We start from the raw sequence: 16,166 nt of genomic DNA on the forward strand, positions 1-16,166 counted from the left end.
TCAGAATGGACCATCCTGGATATATTCTATGATGGTCTGTCTGAATTAGCTAAGATGTCATTGGATACTTCTGCAGGTGGATCCATTCACCTAAAGAAAATGCCTGCAGAAGCTCAAGAACTCATTGACATGGTTGCTAATAACTAGTTCATGTACACTTCTGAGAGGAATCCTGTGAGTAATGGGACGCCTCAGAAGAAGGGAGTTCTTGAAATTGATACTCTGAATGCCATATTGGCTCAGAACAAAATATTGACTCAGCAAGTCAATATGATTTCTCAGAGTCTGAATGGAATGCAAGCTGCATCCAACAGTACTCAAGAGGCAGTTTCTGAAGAAGAAGCTTATGATCCTGAGAACCCTGCAATAGTAGAGGTGAATTACATGGGTGAACCATACGGAAACACCTATAATCCCTCATGGAGAAATCACCCAAATCTCTCATGAAAGGATCAACAAAAGCCTCAACAAGGCTTTAATAATGGTGGAAGAAACAGGTTTAGCAATAGCAATCCTTTTCCATCATCCACTCAGCAACAGATAGAGAACTCTGAACAAAATACCTCTAATTTAGCAAACTTAGTCTCTGATCTGTCCAAGGTCACTGTAAGTTTCATGAATGAAACAAGGTCCTCAATTAGAAATTTGGAGGCACAAGTGGGCCAGCTGAGTAAAAGGATCACTGAAATCCCTCCTAGTACTCTCCCAAGCAATACAGAAGAAAATCCAAAAAGAGAGTGCAAGGCCATTGAATTGACCATCATGGCCGAACCCACAAGAGAAGGGGAGGACGTGAATCCCAGTGAGGAAGACCTCCTGGGACGTCCAGTGATCAATAAGGAGTCTCCTTCTGAGGAACCAAAGGAATCTGAGACTCATCTATAGACCATAGAGATTCCATTGAACCTTCTTATGCCAGTCATGAGCTCTGAAGAGTACTCCTCTTCTGAAGAGAATGAGGATGTTACTGAAGAGCAAGTTGCCAAGTTCCTTGGTGCAATCATGAAGCTGAATGCCAATGTATTTGGCATTGAAACCTGGGAACATGAACCTCCCTTGTTCACCAATGAACTAAGTGATCTGGATCAACTGACATTGCCTCAGAAGAAACAGGATCCTGGAAAGTTCCTAATACCTTGTACCATAGGTACCATGATCTTTGAAAAAGCTCTGTGTGACCTTGGTTCAGGGATAAACCTCATGCCCCTCTCTGTAATAGAGAAACTGGGAATCTTTCGGGTGCAAGCTACTAAAATCTCATTAGAGATGGCAGACAATTCAAGAAAACAGGCTTATGGACAAGTAGAGGACGTGTTAGTAAAGGTTGAAGGCCTTTACATCCCTGCTGATTTCATAGTCCTAGATACTGGGAAGGATGAGGATGAATCCATCATCCTTGGAAGACCCTTCCTAGCCACAGCAAGAGCTGTAATTGATGTTGACAGAGGCGAACTAGTCCTTCAATTGAATGAGGACTCCCTTGTGTTTAAAACTCAAGGTCATCCTTCTGTAAACATGGAAAAGAGGCACAATAAGCTTCTCTCAAAACAAAGTCAACCAGAGCCCCCACAGTCAAACTCTAAGTTTGGTGTTGAACTCTCATATCCAAACTCTAAGTTTGGTGTTGGGGAGTCTCAACAATGCTCTGAACATCTGTGAGGCTCCATGAGAGCCCACTGTCAAGCTATTGACATTAAAGAAGCGCTTGTTGGGAGGCAACCCAATTTTTATTTATCTAATTCTATTTTATTTTTATTGTTCTTTCATGTTTTATTAGGTTTATGATCATGTAGAGTCACAAAATAAATATAAAAATTGAAAACGGAATCAAAAACAGCAGAAGAAAAATCACACCCTGGAGGAGGATCTTACTGGCGTTTAAACGCCAGTAAGGAGCATCTGTCTGGCGTTCAACGCCAGAACAGAGCATGTTTCTGGTGTTGAACGCCAGAAACAAGCAGCATCCTGGCGTTCAGACGCCAGAAATGCACAGTGAAGAAGAGCTGGCGCTGAACGCCAGAAACAAGCATCTGGCTGGCATTCAACGCCAGAAATATGCTGCATCTGGGCGTTGAACGCCCAGAACAAGCATCAGTTCGGCGTTTAAACGCCAGAATTGCATGCAAAGGCATTTTACATACCTAATTGGTGCAGGGATGCAATTCCTTGACACCTCAGGATCTGTGGACCCCACAGGATCCCCACCTACCACCACTCACTCTCTTCCCTCTTCTCAATGTTCATCCTTTCTTTCCCAAAACTCTTCACCAATCACCTCAATCTCTCTTCCCTATCACTACTTCACCACTCACATCCATCCACTCTTCCCCATAAACCTACCTCATAAACTCCACCTACCTTCAAAATTTAAAACCAATTTCCCACCCAAACCCACCCTTATGGCCGAACCTTACCCCCCTCCCTTCCCTATATATAGCCCTCCATTCTTCCTCATTTTCACACAACACAACCCTCTCTTCCCCTTCTTGGCCAAATACACCTCTCCCTCCTCCCCTCCACATTTTCTTCTTCTTCTTCTACTATTCTTGCTTCTTTTGCTCGAGGTCGAGCAATATTCTAAGTTTGGTGTGATAAAAGCATAGCTTTTTTGTTTTTCCATTACCATTGATGGCACCTAAGACCGGAGAATCCTCTAGAAAAGGAAAAGGAAAGACAAAAGCTTCTACCTCCGAGTCATGGGAGATGGAAAGATTCATCTCCAAAGCTCATCAAGACCACTTCTATGATGTTGTGGCCAAGAAGAAGGTGATCCCCGAGGTCCCTTTCAAGCTCAAAAGAAATGAGTATTCGGAGATCCGACATGAAATGCAAAGAAAAGGTTGGGAAGTTCTAACAAACCCTATCCAACAAGTCGGCATCCTAATGGTTCAAGAGTTCTATGCCAATGCATGGAGCACCAAGAACCATGATCAAAGTAAGAACCCGAATCCAAAGAATTATATTACAATGGTTCGGGGGATATACTTAGATTTTAGTCCGGAAAATGTGAGGTTGGCGTTCAACTTGCCTATGATGTAAGGAGATGCACGCCCCTACACTAGAAGGGTCAACTTTAATCAAAGGTTGGACCAAGTCCTCATGGACATATGTGTGGAAGGAGCTCAATGGAAGATTGACTCCAAAGGCAAGCCGGTTCAATTAAGAAGACTGGACCTCAAGCCTATGGCTAGAGGATGGTTGGAGTTCATCCAACGCTCCATCATCCCCACTAGCAACCGATCTGAAGTTACTGTGGATCGGGCCATCATGATTCATAGCATCATGATTGGAGAGGAAGTAGAAGTTCATGAAGTCATCTCTCTTGAACTCTATAAAATAGCCGAAAAGCCCTCTCCTGGGGCAAGGCTAGCTTTCCCTCATCTTATTTGCCATCTATGTTACTCAGCTGGAGCTTTCATAGAAGGAGACATTCCCATTGAGGAAGAGAAGCCCATCACTAAGAAAAGGATGGAGCAAGCAAGAGAGCCCATTCATGGATCTCAAGAAACGCATGAAGCTCATCACCATGAAATCCCGGAGATGCCTCAAATGCATCTTCCTCCACAAAACTATTGGGAGCAAATCAACACCTCCCTAGGAGAATTAAGTTCCAACATGGGACAACTAAGGGTGGAACATCAAGAGCACTCCATCATCCTTCATGAAATTAGAGAAGATCAAAAAGCAATGAGGGAGGAGCAACAAAGACAAGGAAGAGACATAGAAGAGCTCAAGAACATCATTGGTTCCTCAAGAAGGAAACGCCACCATCACTAAGGTGGATTCATTCCTTGTTCTTACATTCTCTGTTTTTCGTTTTCTATGTTAAGTGCTTATCTAAGTTTGTGTCTTATTACATGATCATTAGTATTTAGTAACTTTGTCTTAAAGTTATGAATGTCCTATGAATCCATCACCTCTCTTAAATAAAAAATGTTTTAATTCAAAAGAACAAGAAGTACATGAGTTTCAAATTTATCCTTGAACTTAGTTTATTATATTGATGTGTTGACAATACTTTTTGTTTTCTGAAGAATGCTTGAGCAGTGCATATGTCTTTTGAAGTTGTTGTTTTAGAATGTTAAATATATTGGCTCTTGAAAGAATGATGACAAGGAGACATGTTATTTGATAATCTGAAAAATCATAAAAATGATTCTTGAAGCAAGAAAAAGCAGCAAAGAACAAAGCTTGCAGAAAAAAAAAATTGGGAAAAAAAATAGAAAGAAAAAGAAAAAGTAAGCAGAAAAAGCCAAAAGCTCTTAAAACCAAAAGGCAAGAGCAAAAAGCCAATAACCCTTAAAACCAAAAGGCAAGGGTAAATAAAAAGGATCCCAAGGCTTTGAGCATCAGTGGATAGGAGGGCCTAAAGGAATAAAATCCTGGCCTAAGCGGCTAAACCAAGCTGTCCCTAACCATGTGCTTGTGGCGTGAAGGTGTCAAGTGAAAACTTGAGACTGAGCGGTTAAAGTCAAGGTCCAAAGCAAAAGAAGAGTGTGATTAAGAACCCTGGACACCTCTAATTGGGGACTTTAGCAAAGTTGAGTCACAATCTGAAAAGGTTCACCTAATTATGTGTCTGTGGCATTTATGTATCCGGTGGTAATACTGGAAAACAAAGTGCTTAGGACCACGGCCAAGACTCATAAAGTAGCTGTGTTCAAGAATCAACATACTAAACTAGGAGAATCAATAACACTATCTGAACTCTGAAGTTTCCATAGATGCCAATCATTCTGAACCTCAATGGACAAAGTGAGATGCCAAAACTATTCAAGAGGCAAAAAGCTACAAGTCCCGCTCATCTGATTGGAGCTATGTTTCATTGATAGTTTGGAATTTATAGTATATTCTCTACTTTTTATCCTATTTGATTTTCAGTTGCTTGGGGACAAGCAACAATTTAAGTTTGGTGTTGTGATGAGCGGATAATTTATACGGTTTTTGGCATTGTTTTTAGTATGTTTTTAGTAGAATCTAGTTACTTTTAGGGATATTTTCATTAGTTTTTATGTTAAATTCACATTTCTAGACTTTACTATGAGTTTGTGTGTTTTTCTGTGATTTCAGGTATTTTCTGGCTGAAATTGAGGGACTTGAGCAAAAATCAGATTCAGAGGTTGAAGAAGGACTGCTGATGCTGTTGGATTCTGACCTCCCTGCACTCAAAATGGATTTTCTGGGGCTACAGAACTCAAAATGGCGCGCTTCCAATTGCGTTGGAAATTAGACATCCAGGGCTTTCCAGCAATACATAATAGTTCATACTTTGGCTGAGTTTAGACGACGCAAAAGGGCGTTGAACGCCAGTTCTACGCTGCAGTCTGGAGTTAAACGCCAAAAACATGTCACAAGCCAGAGTTGAACGCCAGAAATACGTTACAACTTGGCGTTCAACTCCAGAAAGAGCCTCTGCACGTGTAACATTCAAGCTCAGCCCAAGCACACACCAAGTGGGCCCCAGAAGTGGTTTTATGCATCAATTACTTACTTCTGTAAATCCTAGTAACTAGTTTAGTATAAATAGGACCTTTTACTATTGTATTAGACATCTTGGGACGTCTGGTTCTTAGATCATGGGGGCTGGCCATTCGGCCATGCCTGAACCTTTCACTTATGTATTTTTAATGGTAGAGTTTCTGCACTCCATAGATTAAGGTGTGGAGATCTGCTGTTCCTCATGAATTAATGCAAAGTACTACTGTTTTTCTATTCAATTCAACTTATTCCGATTCTAAGATATTCATTCGCACTTCAACATGAATGTGATGAACGTGACAATCATCATCATTCCCTATGAACGCGTGCCTGACAACCACTTCCGTTCTACCCTAGATTGAATGAGTATCTCTTGGATCTCTTAATCAGAATCTTCGTGGTGTAAGCTAGATTGATGGCAGCATTCATGAGAATCCGGAAAGTCTAAACCTTGTCTGTGGTATTCCGAGTAGGATTCCGGGATTGAATGACTGTGACGAACTTCAAACTCGCGAGTGCTGGGCGTAGTGACAGACGCAAAAGGATGGTGAATCCTATTCCAGTATGATCGAGAACCTCAGATGATTAGCCGTGCTGTGACAGAGCATTTGGACCATTTTCACAAGAGGATAGGATGCAGCCATTGACCAAGGTGAAGCCTCCAGATGATTAGCCATGCAGTGACAGCGCATCGGACCATTTTCCAAAGAGGATGAAAAGTAGCCATTGACAACGGTGATGTCCTTACATAAAGCCAGCCATAGAAAGGAGTAGGATTGATTGGATGAAGACAGCATGAAAGCAGAGGTTCAGAGGAACGAAAGCATCTCTATACGCTTATCTGAAATTCTCACCAACGATATACATAAGTATTTCTATCTTTATTTTCTGTCTATTTATTATTTATTTTCGAAAACTCCATAACTATTTTATATCCGCCTGACTGAGATTTACAAGGTGACCATAGCTTGCTTCATACCAACAATCTCCGTGGGATCGACCCTTACTCACGTAAGGTTTTATTACTTGGACGACCCAGTACACTTGCTGGTTAGTTGTATCGAAGTTGTGAATGAAAAACAATTTATTAAGACGTGCGTACAGAGTTTTTGGCACCGTTGCCTGAGATCACAATTTCGTGCACCAGCAACCATTCATCAATTGGGGCAAGCAATAATGAGTCAATTAGCTTCCCGACGTTCGAACACTCAAGGAACCCCCATGGCTTCATGTGGACAATCTAATGAAGAACGTAGTATGAAGGAGATACTAGAAACTCCAGTGAACAGTACGGAGCATAAATTTGTACTGGAACAAGTAGAGGAAGCTGGAATTATTGAAGAAGAAGAAGTGGTTGAAGACTTAGGAGATGCAGAACCTCCATGGGAAAGTCCAGTCATAGAGCCTCCTTCCAAGACGGTTGAAATTGATGCTGAGGAGGGTGTACAACCTCCAAAGCATATCATAGTTGAAGACTTGGAAGAGGTTGATCAAGAGATGGAGATTCAAGAAGAAGAAGCACAACCTCCCATGCCCTTGGAAAGCAATGAAGAGGAGATTGAATTGAAAGAGAGCTACCAAGAGGAAGAGGTTGAAAATGAAGAAGCTTGCAAAGAAGTGGTAGTTATCAGAAAAGAGCACAAGGGAGTGGAGCTTGCAATTTCATTAAAAATACCTCCCCCTAAGTTGCCATCATCCTTCACAACATTCAAGTGGGTAAAATTCATATTCCTTAGCTTTCTAATTCCACTTGAATATGGGCTACTGGAGACGGATGGTCAACTTAGAGCTCTTTGTGACATTAAGAGTAAGAGGAAAATGGCTAGTGGTAAGAATTGTCCTGCAAGGTTCATCATGGTTGGAAGCTTTAAGTTTAAACGTAAAGGTTGGTATAGAGCTCAACTGAATGGGTCTAGGAAGTTATTTGGCCGCTTACGTGAGAATTCAGACTGCTTGCCACCCGGATGGAACAATATTGCTCAACCAAAAGACGGGTGCAAAGGCAAGGTCTGGGACCCCAGAATCCATTCTACAAATCACCACTCTTGGGGCCTTGTCACTTGCTTTAACTTACTTGAAGGCTTTCTGCACCTAGTTTGGGACCCCGGAGGCTACTGGAAATACAAACATTGGTGGGGATTCCTGGATCAGTACAAGCACAAACCACCATAGCAGGAATCTCATCAAATGTCCAACTTAAGGACTATAACTAAAAGTGCTAGGTGGGAGACAACCCACCATGGTATGATCGTTCTTTTTCAATTTTATTTCGTGTTGTTTATTTTTATTTTATTTTATTTTCATTGAACCTGGAATCATGCATAGCATTCACATTAAGCACTGCATTTGCATCTGCATATTTCATTAAAAAAAAATTTCGCTACGCGACGCGATCGCATCAGCGACGCGTCCGCGTCGCGAGGGGAGTGAAGAAAAAAAATAAATGAACAGAGAGTCACGCTGGAGCGTGGCTGGAGGTGTGCCAATGGCACAAATCAACCCACGCGACCACGTCGCTGACGCGTTCGCGTCGCATGGGAACTATGGCCCCCCACGCGACCGCGTGCCCCAAGCGGCCGCGTGCCCTGAGTTTTTGACGTAAAAGGGTGCACAATGAAATGTTCTGCGAGAGTGGTGCTGGATTGGTGCTGGAAGCACAATCCTTATCACGCGACCGCGTCGCCGACGCGGCCGCGTCATCCATTTTCTGACGCCCACTCATGCGATCGCGTGACCCACGCGATTGCGTCACCCCAATTTTGGCAATTAAATTAATTTGAACAGAGAGTTGTGCTGGCGCGAGGCTGCACTCGCGCCAGAAGCATAACATGAGTCACACGACCGCGTGACCGACGCGATCGCGTCACCATACTTGAAGCGCATCCACGCGAACGCGTGCCCCACGCGGCCGCGTGGCATGCGCCGCACAGCTCAACCTAAATTGCCAAATTATCTTATCTTTCTCTCCTTCAAATCCTAATTTTTCCTCCCTCCTTTCTTCCTTACTTATTCTTCCCTTCTTTATTTTCTCATTCTTATTATCTTTCATTTTATTTTATTTTATTTTAATTTATTTGCATACTTTCATTCATTGCATATTTATATTTTTTATTTTTTTAAATTTATTATTTTACCATTGGTGTTCACATGTTCTTATTCAACTGTTATATCTATTCTGGTATTATCTTGGTGCTTCATGACTTGTTTTATTCTAATTGGGTATTATTATTCATAAGTCAATGCTAATTTTTATAATACTGATATTCCTTTTGCATTGATATGTATTTACACTATTTTGCATTACCCACTCTCTTCCCCATTGTTGCAATTTTTGCACCACTAGTATGCCATGTGCTTCTACTGTTTTCTCACTTGCATGTTGTAGCTACCATGCAATTGAAACCCTTATTATCTAGCATTAACACCCATCTTTTATTTTCTATCTTTATTTTTGGGTTACTTTTCTTCCCTTTTTTCTTTCAGGATGGCCACCAGGAAGAGAACCGGAAGACGTTTATATGGGAAAGACAAACAAGTTCCTACACACATTCTTTGTTGAGAAAAGCGTCAGTTGAAGCAACCCGTCCACCTGCACATCTTAGCATGCACCGAGGACGGTGCAATCTTTAAGTGTGGGGAGGTCGATACCGATCTCCATGGGTTAGTACCTTCTTGCCTCAACACCAATATTTAATTTTTCTTTGTAGTTAGTTGTTGCATTTGCATGTTTGTTTTTGTGCATATTCTACCACTGGGTTAAAGTAATATTTTCTTTTTCAAGAAACCTTTTAGAGCATTCCACTAATTTGAATAAAATTTTTTGTTACACTTGTTTGAAGAAATATTATACTGGAACATGGTTTAGAGCTCGAACACACAAAACCAGTGAGATTGTTGAGCCTATTTAATTGGTTGCATTTTATCAACCAATATTTTATTTTTGGTGTGTGTTATTCTCTCTAAAATTGTGATCTTTGTCTTGCTTAATTCTATATTTCCATGGTTTGATGTATGCATGCACTTATATGATTGAGGCCTTTGTTTCACTGAGCTTACATACCCATATGGCCTTAACCCTTCATTATCCTTTGCAAACCAACTTTGAGCCTATTTTACCCCTTTGTTCTTTATTTTAGCACATCATTAACTCTAAGCGGAAAACAATAATGTCCTTGATTCGAATTCTTGGTTAGCTTAGACTAGTGAGAGTGCTCACGAATTAAGTGTGGGAAAAGTGGGTTTGGAAACATTTGGTTTGAGAATTGAGTATGTTAGAATTTTCTGAAAATGTGAAAGAATATTGAGAATATGTTCATGCATTCAATACTTTAATAATATGCATTGAAAAAAAAATAATATATAAAAAAAATAAAGGAGAAAAAAAAGAAAAAGAGCAAATAATAAAAGGGGACAAAATGCCCCAAAGTAAGTGGTGAAAGCAATGCATATGAGTTGTACTTGAAATTAGAATGCATGAATATGTGGAAAACATGGTTAATGGATAGTTGGATGTGGTATTATGATTACATGGATTGTTTAAGTTAGGTGGAAAGTTTAAGTTAATTAAGGATTCAGATTTTAGTCCACTTGACCAAATACAGTCCTACCTTGAGCCTAACCCCATTACAACCCTTAAAAGACCTCTTGATTTGTGTATTTGTGCATTAAATTTATGTTGATTATTAGATGAAGAGCAAGCCTTAGAAAGCAAGGTTAGTAGAGAATTGAGAGATCGAACCTTAAACACTTGAGTGATTAGAGTGTATATACTACCAGTGAGGGTTCGATGCTCGATTCCTTGTTCCCTGCTTTCATGAGCTATTTTCTTCTTGCAAGTCTATTTGTACTTTATTTTTATGATTTGAATTAGTGAAATCCAGTTCATATTTATTCTTGGAGAACTTATTTACTCTTAACCAAGTAAGTAAAAGCATTTAGCATGTAGTTGCATTCATAGGTTGCATTTCATACATTCTACCATTCCTCTTCATTTCTTTATAGCTTCTCTTGAGCTTAGCATGAGGACATGCTAATGTTTAAGTGTGGGGAGGTTGATAAACCACTATTTTATGGTTTATCTTGTGCTCAATTGAGTGATTTTTATCTACTCTTTACCCACTTATTCATACTATTTGCATGGTTTTACATTTGCCTTCCTAATTATGTGCTATGATTGAAAACATGTTTCTTTGGACTTATATTTGCTAATATTAATCCTCTCTTATTACCATTAGATGCCTTGATATGTGTGTTAAGTGATTTTAGAGATTACTGGGCAGGAATGGCTCAGAGGATGAAAAGGAAGCATGCAAAAGTGGATGGAATACAAGAAGTTGGAGAAATTGCTAAGCTGTCCAGCCTGACCTCTTCGCACTCAAACGGCTATAACTTTAGCTATAGAGGTCCAAATGATGCGGTTCTAGTTGCGTTGGAAAGCTAACGTCCGGGGCTTCGATTTGATATATAATATGTTATAGTTTCCCTGACGCTAGGCGATGCGACCGCGTGATTCATACGGCCGCGTCGCAATGACGGAAATCCAGCGTGGCAAAAATTCAAAACCAGCGAATTCTGGACTGTTTCTGACCCAGTTTGCGGCCCAGAAAACACAGATTAGAGGCTATAAAGTGGGGGACTGCATCCATTCATGGGGAGGCTCTGATATTCACAATTTTAGGAGTAGATGTAGTTTTTAGAGAGAGAGGTTCTCTCATCTCTCTTAGGATTAGGATTTAGGATTTCTCTTAGTTTTAGAGTGACTCTCAAATCCCAGGTTCAATGTTCTTTAATTTATATTCTCTTCTACTTTTATTCATTCTGCTACTTCAACTGATTATTAGATGTTGCCAATTTGGTTTATGGATTCCTATGTTTAATTTGATTCAATACAATTCGAAGTATTTCAGTTTATGATTGTTTTATTCTATTTAAGATTGCTTTTAAATTAATTTAGATATTTTTCCTTTTGGTCTTGGTTAAGAAATCAGTAACTCAGGAGTTATCAAACTCAAACATGATTGATAATTATTATCTTTGTTAATTAATTTGAACTTCCATAATCCCAATCTTTTCTTAGGAAATAAATAGGATTTGAAGATCAAATCAATTAATCCATTGACCTTCCTTTATCTTAGTAAAGGTTAACAAAGTGGAATTAAGATTCAATTCTCATCATCATTGATAAGGATAGCTAGGATAGGACCTCTAATTTCTAATACCTTGCCAAGAGTTTATTTTATTATTAATATTTTATTTTATTCTTTTTGTTCAACATACTGCTTCCTTACTTTCAAAACCCCCAATTTACAAACTCATAACCAATAATAAGAACATACCTCCCTGCAATTCCTTGAGAAGACGACCCGAGGTTTAAATACTCAGTTATTAATTTTTAAAGGGGTTTGTTACTTGTGACAACCAAAACGTTTGTATGAAAGGACTTTTGAAGGTTTAGAAACTATACTTGCAACGAAGATTTATCCGCAAATTTCTAGACCACGCAAAAGTTCTCTCATCAGTAGTCTTTATTTCAAAGTCTGTGGCCACCGCTGGGTGATGTGCTTGAAACGGTTGCATTGTAAAATCAGGGGCTCCAGCCTCCTGGATAGTAACTCTCCTAGGTTCTGCCATGTCACCTACACGTAAATCAACCGAATCAGTAGAACGGGGGCTGGTTTCTTCCTCAAATTACGTTTCAGATCCACCCTCAGAGAGGACTAACCGATGCCGAGCTTGCCTTATTCGTGAAATAGTTCTTTCTATCTCAGGATCGAATACTGGCAAGCTTGGATCAGGAAGTGAACGCGTCATCTAGCGAAAGAAACAAGCAGCTCATAGTAGCAAGATAAAATAAAATGCAAATAAATAAATTCCAATTAATAACTTTAGCACTCTATTGCAACTCCCCGGCAACGGCGCCAAAAATTGACGTGGCGAAAATTGGCGAGTCAAGAATTGTTATAAGATATGCGTTGCAAGTATAGTTCTTAACCAACCAGAAATCTGCTTATCAATTTAGAAGGGTTGTCACAAAAATTAAAATTAAAATACTGGGAGTATGAATCCCAGGTCGTCTCCCAATGAGTTGCAGAAAGATGTGCTATTTTATTAATCAGATGTTTTCAAAAAGGGTTTGAGTTGAATAAACAGGAATTTAAATTAGAGAAATTAAATAATTTAAATAAAAGCCTTGACTGGGAGTAGATTAGTTGGAAGCCCTATTCTTGTTGCAGTACTCTCAAGATTAATTGATAATTGAAGGTTGTTTTGTTTAGTTATCCCTTACTAAATAAGGGAAAGTCAAATAAGTTGGAATGCTGTTTCTATTCACAAGTTCCAATCCGCTCAATTGAAAAGGATTAGTGTCAGTGACTAGAGAGCATTCCAACAATAAACCCAATTACAATTTCCTTTAAGCACCCCAACTCAAGGGTTCCTTTCAATCAACTCCCCATCAAGTTAGGGAACCACTCGCTCATTGTGAATGTAGAACTCATAACATAGGAAAGGGAATTAAAGAAAGACATGATAAATAAAACTCAAAGGAATCAATTAAAAATAAAAGTAATTCTTGTATCAATAAATTCTAAAATAATCCAATAGTAAAATTAAGTATATTAAAGGACATGGAAGAGTAAAGCCAAGTAAAGAAAACGAACTAGAATGACGAAGTCTTGATGAGGTAATAACTCTTCTCAATATCCCAATGCAAAAAGCAATAGAAATAAAAATCCTAAAAACTATGAATGTGTAGAGAGAAAAACCTAGAGGAGGAGTAAAACTGGATCTAAAAACTAAAATTGTCTAGAATGAATGTTGTTTTTGGTTTCTGCATGTTCTCTGGCTCTAGTATGCTTTTCTGGGCCGAAAACTGGGTCAAAACAGGGCCCAAAATCGCCCCCAGCAAATTCTGCTGATTATGCAGATCGCGCATGTCACGCGGGCGCGTCGTCTACGCCTCCGCGTCACTTATGCTATTCCAATCCGCGCGGTTGCGTGAGCCATGCAGCCGTGTCACTGCGATTTCCTTTCTTTCGTGCGGTCGCGTGAGCCATGCGGCCGCGTCACTTCTCGCTGGTCATCTCCTTAATTTCTTATGTTCCTTCCATTTTTGCAAGCTTCCTTTCCAATCTCCAACTCATTCATGCCCTATAAAGCCTGAAACACTTAACACACAGATCACGGCATCGAATGGAATAAAGAAGAATTAAAATACATAATTAAAAGTCTCTAGGAAGCAAGTTTTCAATCATGTAATAATTTTAGGAGGGAAATATAAATGCATGCTAATCATATGAATAAATGGGTAAAGATCATGATAAAACAACACAATTAAATACATTATAAACCATAAAATAGTGGTTTATCATGGTTCCTCCAACCAGGATTATAAGTTTTGGAGTATGGATCATGGGTCTGTCTCGGTGAATTTCCATTGTAGGTGGCTTGTTCCTGATCACCCTCTACTTCTTCATTCACTCCTTCTTGACCTGCTGATGAGGTGGTGATTGCTGCTACTTGGTTCCTCTCCATCTTCTTGGTAAGGTCAGCCAGCTGCTTGGTGATCATCTTGTTTTGAGCCAGCAGTGCATCCATATTGTTTAGCTTCATCACTCCTCTAGTGTTGCCTCTTTCAGAAGCATAGAAGTAGTCATTCTCTGCTACAGTCTCAATGACATCTATAGAGTGAGGTCGAATCCCACAGGGATTGATTGGTCAAGCAACTTTAATTGGAGGAATGTTCTAGTTGAGCTAAGCAGAATTTGATTTGAGAATTGCAGGAAATTAAATGGCGGGAAAGTAAATGGCAGAAAATATAATTGCTGAAAATAAAGAACTGAATGTAAATGACGTAAAGTAATGTGCAGAATCTTAAATGGGGAATGGGGAAGATGAGCATAAAAGTAAATGGCGAAAAGTAAAGAGAATGGGTAAGATCAGAAATGGGGAGTTCATTGGGTTCAGGAGATGTTGTATTCTCCAGATCAAGTTCATTTTCATCTCTTCCTCAATCAATGCATTCATTGATCTCCTTGGCAATCTTAAGTGATTGAATTCCAATTCCTTGGTAATTCAATCTCTCAAATCTTGATCAATAGCTAATTCCTTGGTCTAATTGCTCATGAAAAGAGATGAAGTATGGTCACTGATTATACCACATTTATTTCCAAATCAAAGTATTGGGAGGATTATATGTCACCATATCCGTCCAAACCCCAATTTGGTCCAACATGAGAAAGCATTTCTAGCATGATCTCTTCATTCCTCTTCCAAGGTTCCGAAGAGATCCAAGTATGAATAGCTTCTTTTCCAAGACAACTACCCAATTGGATGAAGATTGAAAGCTTTCTAGTAAAATCAAGAGAAAAGAAAGAAGAAGAATAATGAAAACTATTATTGATCCATCAAATTACAACAGAGCTCCCTAACCCAATGAAAGGGATTTAGTTGTTCATAGCTCTGGGAATAGAAAGCAAAGATGGAGAATACATTCTAAAAGTAAAACTAGAAGTTGCAGAAAAAGTAAAATTATACAGAGAGTAGTTCTCCAAATGGCAAAAGCCTTTTCTCTAGTTCAAAACTACTCCTATATATACTACTCTTCTGATCTTCTAGTTGGCTCTTCAAGTCTTGGATATGGGCCTTTGGATCTTGAGTTGAAGCAGTTTGGAATCTTCAATGGGCTCAGCTTTACGTGCAGAGAAAGTGTGAAGTAGGCATGGACTTTAGCTAGGACGTTAGTGGTGTTAACGTTAAGTGAAAATGTGGGTTCGAGAACATTAGTGACGATCACCTTTTTCACTAACGTTCCAACCCAAAAATGATTCACGTTAACTTTAACGTTAGTGGCACTAACGTGACCACTAACGTTGCCTCTTGGTCCATCACAAGCGTTATTGGCGTTCACCTTTGCCAATAACGTTACTCTTAGCCCCTCCTTTCTTCACGTTAGAGTTCACGTTAGTATAACAAACGTGGCTCTTAACGTGGCCATGCCTTAGCCTCGAGAGCGTTAGTGACACTTACCTTTGTCACTAACGCTCCAAACGCCTCACCTTCCCACGTTAGAGTTCACGTTAACTTAGTTAACGTGACTCTTAACGTGTTGATGATTGCCATCTCCAACGTTAGTGACAAAGGTGAGTGTCACTAACGTTGGCTCATCATGCTTGGCTCCACGTTACTCTTCACGTTAGTGGTCTTAACGTGACCACTAACGTGGGCACTGTTGGCTTAGTCCAACGTTAGTGACAAAGGTGAGTGTCACTAACGTTAGCATTGTTTTCCCCTTCCACGTTAGAGTTCACGTTAACTAAGTTAACGTGACTCTTAACGTGGCCAATTGCCAATTTGGAGCGTTAGTGGTATTCACTTTTACCACTAACGCTGGAGCTCCCTTTTCCTCTACGTTAACTACCACGTTAATGTAGTTAATGTGGCAATTAACGTGGGCTATGATGGCTTCGAAAACATTATTGGCGATCACTTTTCTCCTTAACGTTGTAAGTTCATTCCCATTCCACGTTAGTGGTCACGTTAATTAGATTAATGTGGCTGCTAACGTGGCTCTTCCTTGCTTGCTTTGTCCTGAAATCAAGCAAATAAAATGCATCAAAGCTCTAATCCAAGTTATGAGATCATGCATCATCTATTTTATCATTCAATTCATGCATAATTCTCATAAAATC

This window comes from Arachis hypogaea, chromosome 16, assembly GCF_003086295.3.
Source record: "Arachis hypogaea cultivar Tifrunner chromosome 16, arahy.Tifrunner.gnm2.J5K5, whole genome shotgun sequence".
Lineage (NCBI taxonomy): Eukaryota > Viridiplantae > Streptophyta > Magnoliopsida > Fabales > Fabaceae > Arachis > Arachis hypogaea.